Source organism: Stenella coeruleoalba (assembly GCF_951394435.1).
Source record: "Stenella coeruleoalba genome assembly, contig: scaffold_69, whole genome shotgun sequence".
NCBI classification, from domain to species: Eukaryota; Metazoa; Chordata; class Mammalia; order Artiodactyla; family Delphinidae; genus Stenella; species Stenella coeruleoalba.
The window spans coordinates 441,604-456,950 of record NW_027645992.1 but is presented as its reverse complement, the minus strand read 5'-3'; the positions used below and the strand labels follow the sequence as shown (position 1 = coordinate 456,950).

The 15,347-nt window shown below is 44.0% G+C and overlaps 1 long non-coding RNA gene across 7 annotated transcripts in view; it reads left to right on the top strand.

The window, feature by feature from the left end:
• LOC307181408 overlaps positions 1-15,347 on the top strand; it is a 1,608,936-nt gene that overhangs the window by 1,165,244 nt on the left and 428,345 nt on the right. Inside the window, exon 5 of one of the 7 annotated variants that reach the window (XR_013826696.1) lies at positions 3,050-3,221. The exons of 5 other annotated variants lie outside the window; for them this stretch is intronic. This is a non-coding gene — a long non-coding RNA (uncharacterized lncRNA). Of the gene's footprint in view, positions 1-1,474; positions 1,495-3,049; positions 3,222-15,347 lie in introns of those variants that run through there. One more of the 7 variants, XR_013826697.1, reaches the window with a different exon arrangement.

Genomic DNA, 15,347 nt, shown 5'->3' with positions numbered 1-15,347 from the left:
CATTTTTCACTTTCTGCGATGTTGAACTTGTACTGTAAACGAGTTTCTTGTAAACAGAGCCGTTCCAAACTTTGGGGTGGCTGTGTCTTTTTGATTTTAATTTCCCTAAGCTATAGGACCATAAGTGGAAGTACCCTAGGTTCTGTTGCTTTGTTTTTTAGATGTTTCAGGAAACACCATACACTTCTCCCAAGTGGTTGTTGGCAATTTACATCCCGCCCATCAGCATAACAAGGCTCCCAGTTCTCCATGGCCTGTCCTGCCTTTCTGGATTTTACCCTTTTTTCAGATGGCCCTTTTGACCGGGGGGAAGTGAGACTTCATTGTAGTGCAGATTTCCTTTGCAAGCTTGCTTGGTTGGCCAAAAAGGGCGTATGCGTTTTTTCCTGAATATATTCAGGAAAAAACGCATACGCCCTTTTTGGCCAAGTGCATCATTGTGGACGTTCTGCCTCTTTTCCTATGCTTTCAATGCAATTCCAGTCTACCTCCTGAAATCGGTTTCCTGCAATTCTGCCCCGCTTTCAAGTCCTCTTGGCAGCCTTACTTCAGTATATTTTTGGACGATAGCTGTCATTTATAACTCTGCAGGTTTGTGAATTACAGTGCCCCTGAGCTCCTTTCTTCAACTCGCTTTCTTTTGAGATGGCCGCAACACCGCAGGATGTCTTCAGGCCCTAATCTGGTTCTGGCACGGCACGCTGAGCCTTTGGTTAATTCCTCTTCCTGGTGGGAAATGAGAGTTAAATTTGCCCGTCCAGACACCTCCAGCTAGTCTTTCATTGGTTCTCGTTATTCCTGTTCATCTTCCACAGAAATTGCAAACTGGGCCAAACAGGAAGTTAAAGGAACTGACTCTCCAAGTGGGGAGAGTGTTAGTAAAGCGTCTGGAATGTTGCACCCGAGTACCAGGGTACGAAATCTGAGACATATTTGAACACGTCTCCCGATCACATGGTTGATCATACTCTAGGTTCCACATGCATGTTTTAGATGAAGGAAGAATACCTTAAACCTGGGTAGTTGAAACCCGTGGAATGGGTACCATGCAATATGACTTCAAAGGGTCTTCATTTGCTCACGAACCTCTCCAATCCTATCACTGCTGCGTTTATGCCCCTGTACACATACTTGATTCTCTTTCGGAGACATAGCAATCCATAGGTTTTAAGATACTTACTAGTCAGGTGCATTCTTAGGCGTTTAATATAGGGTTTTGTGTCCATTTCGTTGAGCAAGGAGTAGCTCTTGTGTATTCCATATTTGGCTTAAGGAACTTTATCTGTGCTCATTTCAATCTCTGGTTTTATGCAGCACCCCAACTCACCTTTCACCTTAAGCAAGCATAAGTTGGTTTTCTAAATTTGAGACCTTGTTCTGTTTTGGAATGCAGTTCCTGTGTAGCCAAGTTTACATTCCGTGTATTAGTGATATCTTATGATGTTTCTTTTTCTGTGTGACTTATTTCAGTTAGAATCATCGTACCTGAATCCACTCATTATGCTGCTACGGGCCTGAAGACATAGATTTCATTGCTGAGTGATACTGCATTATACGTAAGTACCACAACTTCTTTATCCATTTTTCACTTTCTGTGATATTGAACTTGTACGGTAAACGAGGTTCTTGTAAACGGAGGCGTCCCAAATTTTGGGGTGGCTGTGTCTTTTTGATTTTAATTTCCCTAAGCTATAGGACCATAAGCGCAAGTGCCCTCGGCTCTGTTGCTTTGTTTTTTAGATGTTTCAGGAAACACCATACACTTCTCCTGAGTGTCTGTTGGCAATTTACATCCCGCCCATCGGCATAACAAGTCTCCCAGTTCTCCATGGCCTGTCCTGCCTTTCTGGATTTTACACTTTTTTCAGATGGCCCTTTTGACCGGGGGGAAGTGCGACTTCATTGTAGTGCAGATTTCCTTTGCAAGTTTGCTTGGTTGGCCAAAAAGGGCGTATGCTTTTTTTCCTGAATATATTCAGGAAAAAACGCATACGCCCTTTTTGGCCAAGTGCATCATTGTGGACGTTCTGCCTCTTTTCCTATGCTTTCAATGCAATTCCAGTCTACCTCCTGAAATCGGTTTCCTGCAATTCTGCCCCGCTTTCAAGTCCTCTTGGCAGCCTTACTTCAGTGTATTTTTGGACGATAGCTGTCATTTATAACTCTGCAGGTTTGTGAATTACAGTGCCCCTGAGCTCCTTTCTTCAACTCGCTTTCTTGTGAGCTGGCCGCAACACCACAGGATGTCTTCAGGCCCTAATCTGGTTCTGGCACGGCACGCTGAGCCTTTGGTTAATTCCTCTTCCTGGTGGGAAATGAGAGTTAAATTTGCCCATCCAGACACCTCCAGCTATTCTTTCATTGGTTCTCGCTATTCGTGTTCATCTTCCACAGAAATTGCAAACTGGGCCACACAGGAGGTTAAAGGGACTGACTCTCCAAGTCGGGAGAGTGTTAGTAAAGCGTCTGGAAAGTTGCACCCGAGTACCAGGGTACGAAAACTGAGACATATTTGAACACGTCTCCCGATCACATGGTTGATCATACTCTAGGTTCCACATGCATGTTTTAGCTGAAGGAAGAATACCTTAAACCTGGGTAGTTGAAACCCGTGGAATGGGTACCATGCAATATGACTTCAAAGGGTCTTCATTTGCTCACGAACCTCTTCAATCCTATCACTGCTGCGTTTATGCCCCTGTACACATGCTTGATTCTCTTTCGGAGACATAGCAATCCATAGGTTTTAAGATACTTACTAGTCAGGTACATTCTTAGGCGTTTAATATGGGGTGTTGAGTCCATGTCGTTGAGCAAGGAGTAGCTCTTGTCTATTCCATATTTGGCTTAAGGAACTTTATCTGTGCTCATTTCAATCTGTGGTTTTATGCAGCACCCCAACTCACCTTTCCCCTTAAGCAAGCATAAGTTAGTTTTCTAAATTTGAGACCCTGTTCTGTTCTGTAATTCAGTTCCTGTGTAGCCAAGTTTCCATTCCGTGTATTACTGATATCTTATGATGTTTCTTTTTCTGTGTGACTTATTTCAGTTAGAATCATCATACCTGAATCCACTCATTGTGCTGCTAAGGGCCTGATGACACAGATTTCATTGCTGAGTGATATTGCATTGTAAGTAAATACCACAACTTCTTTATCCATTTTTCACTTTCTGCGATGTTGAACTTGTACTGTAAACGAGGTTCTTGTAAACAGAGCCGTTCCAAACTTTGGGGTGGCTGTGTCTTTTTGATTTTAATTTCCCTAAGCTATAGGACCATAAGTGGAAGTGCCCTAGGTTCTGTTGCTTTGTTTTTTAGTTGTTTCAGGAAACACCATACACTTCTCCCAAGTGGTTGTTGGCAATTTACATCCCGCCCATCAGCATAACAAGGCTCCCAGTTCTCCATGGCCTGTCCTGCCTTTCTGGATTTTACACTTTTATCAGATGGCCCTTTTGACCGGGGGGAAGTGAGACTTCATTGTAGTGCAGATTTCCTTTGCAAGCTTGCTTGGTTGGCCAAAAAGGGCGTATGCATTTTTTCCTGAATATATTCAGGAAAAAACGCATACGCCCTTTTTGGCCAAGTGCATCATTGTGGACGTTCTGCCTCTTTTCCTATGCCTTCAATGCAATTCCAGTCTACCTCCTGAAATCGGTTTCCTGCAATTCTGCCCCGCTTTCAAGTCCTCTTGGCAGCCTTACTTCAGTCTATTTTTGGACGATAGCTGTCATTTATAACTCTGCAGGTTTGTGAATTACAGTGCCCCTGAGCTCCTTTCTTCAACTCGCTTTCTTGTGACCTGGCCGCAACACCGCAGGATGTCTACAGGCCCTAATCTGGTTCCGGCACGGCACGCTGAGCCTTTGGTTAATTCCTCTTCCTGGTGGGAAATGAGAGTTAAATTTGCCCATCCAGACACCTCCAGCTAGTCTCTCATTGGTTCTCGCTATTCCTGTTCATCTTCCACAGAAATTGCAAACTGGGCCAAACAGGAGGTTAAAGGGACTGACTCTCCAAGTGGGGAGAGTGTTAGTAAAGCGTCTGGAATGTTGAACCCGAGTACCAGGGTACGAAAACTGAGACATATTTGAACACGTCTCCAGATCACATGGTTGATCATAATCTAGGTTCCACATGCATGTTTTAGCTGAAGGAACAATACCATAAACCTGGAGAGTTGAGACCCGTGGAATGGGTACCATGCAATATGACTTCAAAGGGTCTTCATTTGCTCACGAACCCCTCCAATCCTATCACTGCTGCATTTATGCCCATGTACACATGCTTGATTCTCTTTCGGAGACATAGCAATCCATAGGTTTTAAGATACTTACTAGTCAGGTACATTCTTAGGCGTTTAATATGCGGTGTTGAGTCCATTTCGTTGAGCAAGGAGTAGTTCTTGTCTATTTCATATTTGGCTTAAGGAACTTTATCTGTGCTCATTTCAATCTCTGGTTTTATGCAGCACCCCAACTCACCTTTCCCCTTAAGCAAGCATAAGTTGGTTTTCTAAATTTGAGACCCTGTTCTGTTCTGTAATTCAGTTCCTGTGTAGCCAAGTTTACATTCCGTGTATTACTGATATCTTATGATGTTTGTTTTTCTGTGTGACTTATTTCAGTTAGAATCATCATACCCGAATCCACTCATTGTGCTGCTAAGGGCCTGATGACACAGATTTCATTGCTGAGTGATATTGCTTTGTAAGTAAATACCACAACTTCTTTATCCATTTTTCACTTTCTGCGATGTTGAACTTGTACTGTAAACGAGGTTCTTGTAAACAGAGCCGTTCCAAACTTTGGGGTGGCTGTGTCTTTTTGATTTTAAATTCCCTAAGCTATAGGACCATAAGTGGAAGTGCCCTAGGCTCTGTTGCTTTGTTTTTTAGATGTTTCAGGAAACACCATACACTTCTCCCGAGTGGTTGTTGGCAATTTACATCCCGCCCATCAGCATAACAAGGCTCCCAGTTCTCCATGGCCTGTCCTGCCTTTCTGGATTTTACACTTTTTTCAGATGGCCCTTTTGACCGGGGGGAAGTGAGACTTCATTGTAGTGCAGATTTCCTTTGCAAGCTTGCTTGGTTGGCCAAAAAGGGCGTATGCGTTTTTTCCTGAATATATTCAGGAAAAAACGCATACGCCCTTTTTGGCCAAGTGCATCATTGTGGACGTTCTGCCTCTTTTCCTATGCTTTCAATGCAATTCCAGTCTACCTCCTGAAATCGGTTTCCTGCAATTCTGCCCCGTTTTCAAGTCCTCTTGGCAGCCTTACTTCAGTCTATTTTTGGACGATAGCTGTCATTTATAACTCTGCAGGTTTGTGAATTACAGTGCCCCTGAGCTCCTTTCTTCAACTCGCTTTCTTGTGACCTGGCCGCAACACCGCAGGATGGCTTCAGGCCCTAATCTGGTTCCGGCCCGGCATGCTGAGCCTTTGGTTAATTCCTCTTCCTGGTGGGAAATGAGAGTTGAATTTGCCCGTCCAGACACCTCCAGCTAGCCTCTCATTGGTTCTCGCTATTCCTGTTCATCTTCCGCAGAAATTGCAAACTGGGCCAAACAGGAGGTTAAAGGGACTGACTCTCCAAGTCGGGAGAGTGTTAGTAAAGCGTCTGGAATGTTGCACTCGAGTACCAGGGGAGGAAAACTGAGACATATTTGAACACGTCTCCCGTTCACATGGTTGATCATACTCTGGGTTCCACATGCATGTTTTAGCTGAAGGAAGAATACCTTAAACCTGGAGAGTTGAGACCCGTGTAATGGGTACCATGCAATATGACTTCAAAGGGTCTTCATTTGCTCACCGAACCTCTCCAATCCTATCACTGCTGCGTTTATGCCCCTGTACACACGCTTGATTCTCTTTTGGAGACATAGCAATCCATAGGTTTTAAGATACTTACTAGTCAGGTACATTCTTAGGCGTTTAATATGGGGTTTTGAGTCCATTTCGTTGAGCAAGGAGTAGCTCTTGTCTATTCCATATTTGGCTTAAGGAACTTTATCTGTGCTCATTTCAATCTCTGGTTTTATGCAGCACCCCAACTCACCTTTCCCCTTAAGCAAGCATAAGTTGGTTTTCTAAATTTGAGACCCTGTTCTGTTTTGGAATGCAGTTCCTGTGTAGCCAAGTTTACATTCCGTGTATTACTGATATCTTATGATGTTTCTTTTTCTGTGTGACTTATTTCAGTTAGAATCATCATACCTGAATCCACTCATTGTGCTGCTAAGGGCCTGATGACACAGATTTCATTGCTGAGTGATATTGCTTTGTAAGTAAATACCACCACTTCTTTATCCATTTTTCACTTTCTGCGATGTTGAACTTGTACTGTAAACGAGGTTCTTGTAAACAGAGCCATTCCAAACTTTGGGGTGGCTGTGTCTTTTTCATTTTAATTTCCCTAAGCTATAGGACCATAAGTGGAAGTGCCCTAGGTTCTGTTGCTTTGTTTTTTAGATGTTTCAGGAAACACCATACACTTCTCCAGAGTGGTTTTTGGCAAATTACATCCCGCCCATCAGCATAACAAGGCTCCCAGTTCTCCATGGCCTGTCCTGCCTTTCTGGATTTTACACTTTTTTCAGATGGCCCTTTTGACCGGGGGGAAGTGAGACTTCATTGTAGTGCAGATTTCCTTTGCAAGCTTGCTTGGTTGGCCAAAAAGGGCGTATGCGTTTTTTCCTGAATATATTCAGGAAAAAACGCATACGCCCTTTTTGGCCAAGTGCATCATTGTGGACGTTCTGCCTCTTTTCCTATGCTTTCAATGCAATTCCAGTCTACCTCCTGAAATCGGTTTCCTGCAATTCTGCCCCGCTTTCAAGTCCTCTTGGCAGCCTTACTTCAGTCTATTTTTGGACGATAGCTGTCATTTATAACTCTGCAGGTTTGTGAATTACAGTGCCCCTGAGCTCCTTTCTTCAACTCGCTTTCTTGTGACCTGGCCGCAACACCGCAGGATGGCTTCAGGCCCTAATCTGGTTCCGGCCCGGCATGCTGAGCCTTTGGTTAATTCCTCTTCCTGGTGGGAAATGAGAGTTGAATTTGCCCGTCCAGACACCTCCAGCTAGCCTCTCATTGGTTCTCGCTATTCCTGTTCATCTTCCGCAGAAATTGCAAACTGGGCCAAACAGGAGGTTAAAGGGACTGACTCTCCAAGTCGGGAGAGTGTTAGTAAAGCGTCTGGAATGTTGCACCCGAGTACCAGGGGAAGAAAACTGAGACATATTTGAACACGTCTCCCGTTCACATGGTTGATCATACTTGGGTTCCACATGCATGTTTTAGCTGAAGGAAGAATACCTAAAACCTGGGTAGTTGAAACCCGTGGAATGGGTACCATGCAATATGACTTCAAAGGGTCTTCATTTGCTCACGAACCTCTCCAATCCTATCACTGCTGCGTTTATGCCCCTGTACACATGCTTGATTCTCTTTCGGAGACATAGCAATCCATAGGTTTTAAGATACTTACTAGTCAGGTACATTCTTAGGCGTTTAATATGCGGTGTTGAGTCCATTTCGTTGAGCAAGGAGTAGCTCTTGTCTATTCCATATTTGGCTTAAGGAACTTTATCTGTGCTCATTTCAATCTCTGGTTTTATGCAGCTCCCCAACTCACCTTTCCCCTTAAGCAAGCATAAGTTGGTTTTCTAAATTTGAGACCCTGTTCTGTTCTGTAATTCAGTTCCTGTGTAGCCAAGTTTCCATTCCGTGTATTACTGATATCTTATGATGTTTCTTTTTCTGTGTGACTTATTTCAGTTAGAATCATCATACCTGAATCCACTCATTGTGCTGCTAAGGGCCTGATGACACAGATTTCATTGCTGAGTGATATTGCTTTGTAAGTAAATACCACAACTTCTTTATCCATTTTTCACTTTCTGCGATGTTGAACTTGTACTGTAAACGAGGTTCTTGTAAACAGAGCCATTCCAAACTTTGGGGTGGCTGTGTCTTTTTGATTTTAAATTCCCTAAGCTATAGGACCATAAGTGAAAGTGCCCTAGGCTCTGTTGCTTTGTTTTTTAGATGTTTCAGGAAACACCATACACTTCTCCGCAGTGGTTGTTGGCAATTTACATCCCGCCCATCAGCATAACAAGGCTCCCAGTTCTCCATGGCCTGTCCTGCCTTTCTGGAGTTTACACTTTTTTCAGATGGCCCTTTTGAACAGGGGGAAGTGAGACTTCATTGTAGTGCAGATTTCCTTTGCAAGCTTGCTTGGTTGGCCAAAAAGGGCGTATGCGTTTTTTCCTGAATATATTCAGGAAAAAACGCATACGCCGTTTTTGGCCAAGTGCATCATTGTGGACGTTCTGCCTCTTTTCCTATGCTTTCAATGCAATTCCAGTCTACCTCCTGAAATCGGTTTCCTGCAATTCTGCCCCGCTTTCAAGTCCTCTTGGCAGCCTTACTTCAGTCTATTTTTGGACGATAGCTGTCATTTATAACTCTGCAGGTTTGTGAATTACAGTGCCCCTGAGCTCCTTTCTTCAACTCGCTTTCTTGTGACCTGGCCGCAACACCGCAGGATGGCTTCAGGCCCTAATCTGGTTCCGGCCCGGCATGCTGAGCCTTTGGTTAATTCCTCTTCCTGGTGGGAAATGAGAGTTGAATTTGCCCGTCCAGACACCTCCAGCTAGCCTCTCATTGGTTCTCGCTATTCCTGTTCATCTTCCGCAGAAATTGCAAACTGGGCCAAACAGGAGGTTAAAGGGACTGACTCTCCAAGTCGGGAGAGTGTTAGTAAAGCGTCTGGAATGTTGCACCCGAGTACCAGGGGAGGAAAACTGAGACATATTTGAACACGTCTCCCGTTCACATGGTTGATCATACTCTGGGTTCCACATGCATGTTTTAGCTGAAGGAAGAATACCTTAAACCTGGAGAGTTGAGACCCGTGTAATGGGTACCATGCAATATGACTTCAAAGGGTCTTCATTTGCTCCCCGAACCTCTCCAATCCTATCACTGCTGCGTTTATGCCCCTGTACACACGCTTGATTCTCTTTTGGAGACATAGCAATCCATAGGTTTTAAGATACTTACTAGTCAGGTACATTCTTAGGCGTTTAATATTGGGTTTTGAGTCCATTTCGTTGAGCAAGGAGTAGCTCTTGTCTATTCCATATTTGGCTTAAGGAACTTTATCTGTGCTCATTTCAATCTCTGGTTTTATGCAGCACCCCAACTCACCTTTCCCCTTAAGCAAGCATAAGTTGGTTTTCTAAATTTGAGACCCTGTTCTGTTTTGGAATGCAGTTCCTGTGTAGCCAAGTTTACATTCCGTGTATTAGTGATATCTTATGATGTTTCTTTTTCTGTGTGACTTATTTCAGTTAGAATCATCATACCTGAATCCACTCATTGTGCTGCTAAGGGCCTGATGACACAGAATTCATTGCTGAGTGATATTGCTTTGTAAGTAAATACCACAACTTCTTTATCCATTTTTCACTTTCTGCGATGTTGAACTTGTACTGTAAACGAGGTTCTTGTAAACAGAGCCGTTCCAAACTTTGGGGTGGCTGTGTCTTTTTCATTTTAATTTCCCTAAGCTATAGGACCATAAGTGGAAGTGCCCTAGGTTCTGTTGCTTTGTTTTTTAGATGTTTCAGGAAACACCATACACTTCTCCCGAGTGGTTGTTGGCAAATTACATCCCGCCCATCAGCATAACAAGGCTCCCAGTTCTCCATGGCCTGTCCTGCCTTTCTGGATTTTACACTTTTTTCAGATGGCCCTTTTGACCGGGGGGAAGTGAGACTTCATTGTAGTGCAGATTTCCTTTGCAAGCTTGCTTGGTTGGCCAAAAAGGGCGTATGCGTTTTTTCCTGAATATATTCAGGAAAAAACGCATACGCCCTTTTTGGCCAAGTGCATCATTGTGGACGTTCTGCCTCTTTTCCTATGCCTTCAGTGAAATTCCAGTCTACCTCCTGAAATCGGTTTCCTGCAATTCTGCCCCGCTTTCAAGTCCTCTTGGCAGCCTAACTTCAGTCTATTTTTGGACGATAGCTGCCATTTATAACTCTGCAGGTTTGTGAATTACAGTGCCCCTGAGCTCCTTTCTTCAACTCGCTTTCTTGTGACCTGGCCGCAACACCGCAGGATGTCTTCAGGCCCTAATCTGGTTCTGGCACGGCATGCTGAGCCTTTGGTTAATTCCTCTTCCTGGTGGGAAATGAGAGTTAAATTTGCCCGTCCAGACACCTCCAGCTAGCCTCTCATTGGTTCTCGCTATTCCTGTTCATCTTCCGCAGAAATTGCAAACTGGGCCAAACAGGAGGTTAAAGGGACTGACTCTCCAAGTCGGGAGAGTGTTAGTAAACCGTCTGGAATGTTGCACCCGAGTACCAGGGGAAGAAACCTGAGACATATTTGAATACGTCTCCCGTTCACATGGTTGATCGTACTTGGGTTCCACATGCATGTTTTACCTGAAGGAAGAATACCTAAAACCTGGGTAGTTGAAACCCGTGGAATGGGTACCATGCAATATGACTTCAAAGGGTCTTCATTTGCTCACCGAACCTCTCCAATCCTATCACTGCTGCGTTTATGCCCCTGTACACACGCTTGATTCTCTTTTGGAGACATAGCAATCCATAGGTTTTAAGATACTTACTAGTCAGGTACATTTTTAGGCGTTTAATATGCGGTGTTGAGTCCATTTCGTTGAGCAAGGAGTAGCTCTTGTCTATTCCATATTTGGCTTAAGGAACTTTATCTGTGCTCATTTCAATCTCTGGTTTTATGCAGCACCCCAACTCACCTTTCCCCTTAAGCAAGCATAAGTTGGTTTTCTAAATTTGAGACCCTGTTCTCTTCTGTAATTCAGTTCCTGTGTAGCCAAGTTTACATTCCGTGTATTACTGATATCTTATGATGTTTCTTTTTCTGTGTGACTTATTTCAGTTACAATCATCATACCTGAATCCACTCATTGTGCTGCTAAGGGCCTGATGACATAGATTTCATTGCTGAGTGATATTGCTTTGTAGGTTAATACCACAACTTCTTTATCCATTTTTCACTTTCTGCGATGTTGAACTTGTACTGTAAACGAGGTTCTTGTAAACAGAGCCGTTCCAAACTTTGGGGTGGCTGTGTCTTTTTGATTTTAATTTCCCTAAGCTATAGGACCATAAGTGGAAGTGCCCTAGGCTCTGTTGCTTTGTTTCTTAGATGTTTCAGGAAACACCATACACTTCTCCCAAGTGTCTGTTGCCAATTTACATCCCGCCCATCAGCATAACAAGGCTCCCAGTTCTCAATGGCCTGTACTGCCTTTCTGGATTTTACACTTTTTTCAGATGGCCCTTTTGACCGGGGGAAAGTGAGAATTCATTATAGTGCAGATTTCCTTTGCAAGCTTGCTTGGTTGGCCAAAAAGGGCGTATGCGTTTTTTCCTGAATATATTCAGGAAAAAACGCATACGCCCTTTTTGGCCAAGTGCATCATTGTGGACGTTCTGCCTCTTTTCCTATGCTTTCAATGCAATTCCAGTCTACCTCCTGAAATCGGTTTCCTGCAATTCTGCCCCGCTTTCAAGTCCTCTTGGCAGCCTTACTTCAGTCTATTTTTGGACGATAGCTGTCATTTATAACTCTGCAGGTTTGTGAATTACAGTGCCCCTGAGCTCCTTTCTTCAACTCGCTTTCTTGTGAGCTGGCCGCAACACCGCAGGATGGCTTCAGGCCCTAATCTGGATCCGGCACGGCACGCTGAGCCTTTGGTTAATTCCTCTTCCTGGTGGGAAATGAGAGTTAAATTTGCCCGTCCAGATACCTCCAGCTAGCCTCTCATTGGTTCTCGCTATTCCTGTTCATCTTCCGCAGAAATTGCAAACTGGGCCAAACAGGAGGTTAAAGGGACTGACTCTCCAAGTCGGGAGAGTGTTAGTAAAGCGTCTGGAATGTTGCACCCGAGTACCAGGGTACGAAAACTGAGACATATTTGAACACGTCTCCCCATCACATGGTTGATCATAATCTAGGTTCCACATGCATGTTTTAGCTGAAGGAAGAATACCTTAAACCTGGGTAGTTGAAACCCGTGGAATGGGTACCATGCAATATGACTTCAAAGGGTCTTCATTTGCTCACCGAACCTCTCCAATCCTATCACTGCTGCGTTTATGCCCCTGTACACACGCTTGATTCTCTTTTGGAGACATAGCAATCCATAGGTTTTAAGATACTTACTAGTCAGGTACATTCTTAGGCGTTTAATATGGGGTTTTGAGTCCATTTCGTTGAGCAAGGAGTAGCTCTTGTCTATTCCATATTTGGCTTAGAACTTTATCTGTGCTCATTTCAATCTCTGGTTTTATGCAGCACCCCAACTCACCTTTCCCCTTAAGCAAGCATAAGTTGGTTTTCTAAATTTGAGACCCTGTTCTGTTCTGTAATTCAGTTCCTGTGTAGCCAAGTTTCCATTCCGTGTATTACTGATATCTTATGATGTTTCTTTTTCTGTGTGACTTATTTCAGTTAGAATCATCATACCTGAATCCACTCATTGTGCTGCTAAGGGCCTGATGACACAGATTTCATTGCTGAGTGATATTGCTTTGTAAGTAAATACCACAACTTCTTTATCCATTTTTCACTTTCTGCGATGTTGAACTTGTACTGTAAACGAGGTTCTTGTAAACAGAGCCATTCCAAACTTTGGGGTGGCTGTGTCTTTTTGATTTTAAATTCCCTAAGCTATAGGACCATAAGTGAAAGTGCCCTAGGCTCTGTTGCTTTGTTTTTTAGATGTTTCAGGAAACACCATACACTTCTCCGGAGTGGTTGTTGGCAATTTACATCCCGCCCATCAGCATAACAAGGCTCCCAGTTCTCCATGGCCTGTCCTGCCTTTCTGGAGTTTACACTTTTTTCAGATGGCCCTTTTGAACAGGGGGAAGTGAGACTTCATTGTAGTGCAGATTTCCTTTGCAAGCTTGCTTGGTTGGCCAAAAAGGGCGTATGCGTTTTTTCCTGAATATATTCAGGAAAAAACGCATACGCCGTTTTTGGCCAAGTGCATCATTGTGGACGTTCTGCCTCTTTTCCTATGCTTTCAATGCAATTCCAGTCTACCTCCTGAAATCGGTTTCCTGCAATTCTGCCCCGCTTTCAAGTCCTCTTGGCAGCCTTACTTCAGTCTATTTTTGGACGATAGCTGTCATTTATAACTCTGCAGGTTTGTGAATTACAGTGCCCCTGAGCTCCTTTCTTCAACTCGCTTTCTTGTGACCTGGCCGCAACACCGCAGGATGGCTTCAGGCCCTAATCTGGTTCCGGCCCGGCATGCTGAGCCTTTGGTTAATTCCTCTTCCTGGTGGGAAATGAGAGTTGAATTTGCCCGTCCAGACACCTCCAGCTAGCCTCTCATTGGTTCTCGCTATTCCTGTTCATCTTCCGCAGAAATTGCAAACTGGGCCAAACAGGAGGTTAAAGGGACTGACTCTCCAAGTCGGGAGAGTGTTAGTAAAGCGTCTGGAATGTTGCACCCGAGTACCAGGGGAGGAAAACTGAGACATATTTGAACACGTCTCCCGTTCACATGGTTGATCATACTCTGGGTTCCACATGCATGTTTTAGCTGAAGGAAGAATACCTTAAACCTGGAGAGTTGAGACCCGTGTAATGGGTACCATGCAATATGACTTCAAAGGGTCTTCATTTGCTCCCCGAACCTCTCCAATCCTATCACTGCTGCGTTTATGCCCCTGTACACACGCTTGATTCTCTTTTGGAGACATAGCAATCCATAGGTTTTAAGATACTTACTAGTCAGGTACATTCTTAGGCGTTTAATATGGGGTTTTGAGTCCATTTCGTTGAGCAAGGAGTAGCTCTTGTCTATTCCATATTTGGCTTAAGGAACTTTATCTGTGCTCATTTCAATCTCTGGTTTTATGCAGCACCCCAACTCACCTTTCCCCTTAAGCAAGCATAAGTTGGTTTTCTAAATTTGAGACCCTGTTCTGTTTTGGAATGCAGTTCCTGTGTAGCCAAGTTTACATTCCGTGTATTAGTGATATCTTATGATGTTTCTTTTTCTGTGTGACTTATTTCAGTTAGAATCATCATACCTGAATCCACTCATTGTGCTGCTAAGGGCCTGATGACACAGATTTCATTGCTGAGTGATATTGCTTTGTAAGTAAATACCACAACTTCTTTATCCATTTTTCACTTTCTGCGATGTTGAACTTGTACTGTAAACGAGGTTCTTGTAAACAGAGCCGTTCCAAACTTTGGGGTGGCTGTGTCTTTTTCATTTTAATTTCCCTAAGCTATAGGACCATAAGTGGAAGTGCCCTAGGTTCTGTTGCTTTGTTTTTTAGATGTTTCAGGAAACACCATACACTTCTCCCGAGTGGTTGTTGGCAAATTACATCCCGCCCATCAGCATAACAAGGCTCCCAGTTCTCCATGGCCTGTCCTGCCTTTCTGGATTTTACCCTTTTTTCAGATGGCCCTTTTGACCGGGGGGAAGTGAGACTTCATTGTAGTGCAGATTTCCTTTGCAAGCTTGCTTGGTTGGCCAAAAAGGGCATATGCGTTTTTTCCTGAATATATTCAGGAAAAAACGCATACGCCCTTTTTGGCCAAGTGCATCATTGTGGACGTTCTGCCTCTTTTCCTATGCTTTCAATGCAATTCCAGTCTACCTCCTGAAATCGGTTTCCTGCAATTCTGCCCCGCTTTCAAGTCCTCTTGGCAGCCATACTTCAGTCTATTTTTGGACCATAGCTGTCATTTATAACTCTGCAGGTTTGTGAATTACAGTGTCCCTGAGCTCCTTTCTTCAACTCGCTTTCTTGTGACCTGGCCGCAACACCGCAGGATGGCTTCAGGCCCTAATCTGGTTCCGGCCCGGCATGCTGAGCCTTTGGTTAATTCCTCTTCCTGGTGGGAAATGAGAGTTGAATTTGCCCGTCCAGACACCTCCAGCTAGCCTCTCATTGGTTCTCGCTATTCCTGTTCATCTTCCGCAGAAATTGCAAACTGGGCCAAACAGGAGGTTAAAGGGACTGACTCTCCAAGTCGGGAGAGTGTTAGTAAAGCGTCTGGAATGTTGCACCCGAGTACCAGGGGAAGAAAACTGAGACATATTTGAACACGTCTCCCGTTCACATGGTTGATCATACTTGGGTTCCACACGCATGTTTTAGCTGAAGGAAGAATACCTAAAACCTGGGTAGTTGAAACCCGTGGAATGGGTACCATGCAATATGACTTCAAAGGGTCTTCATTTGCTCACGAACCTCTCCAATCCTATCACTGCTGCGTTTATGCCCCTGTACACATGCTTGAT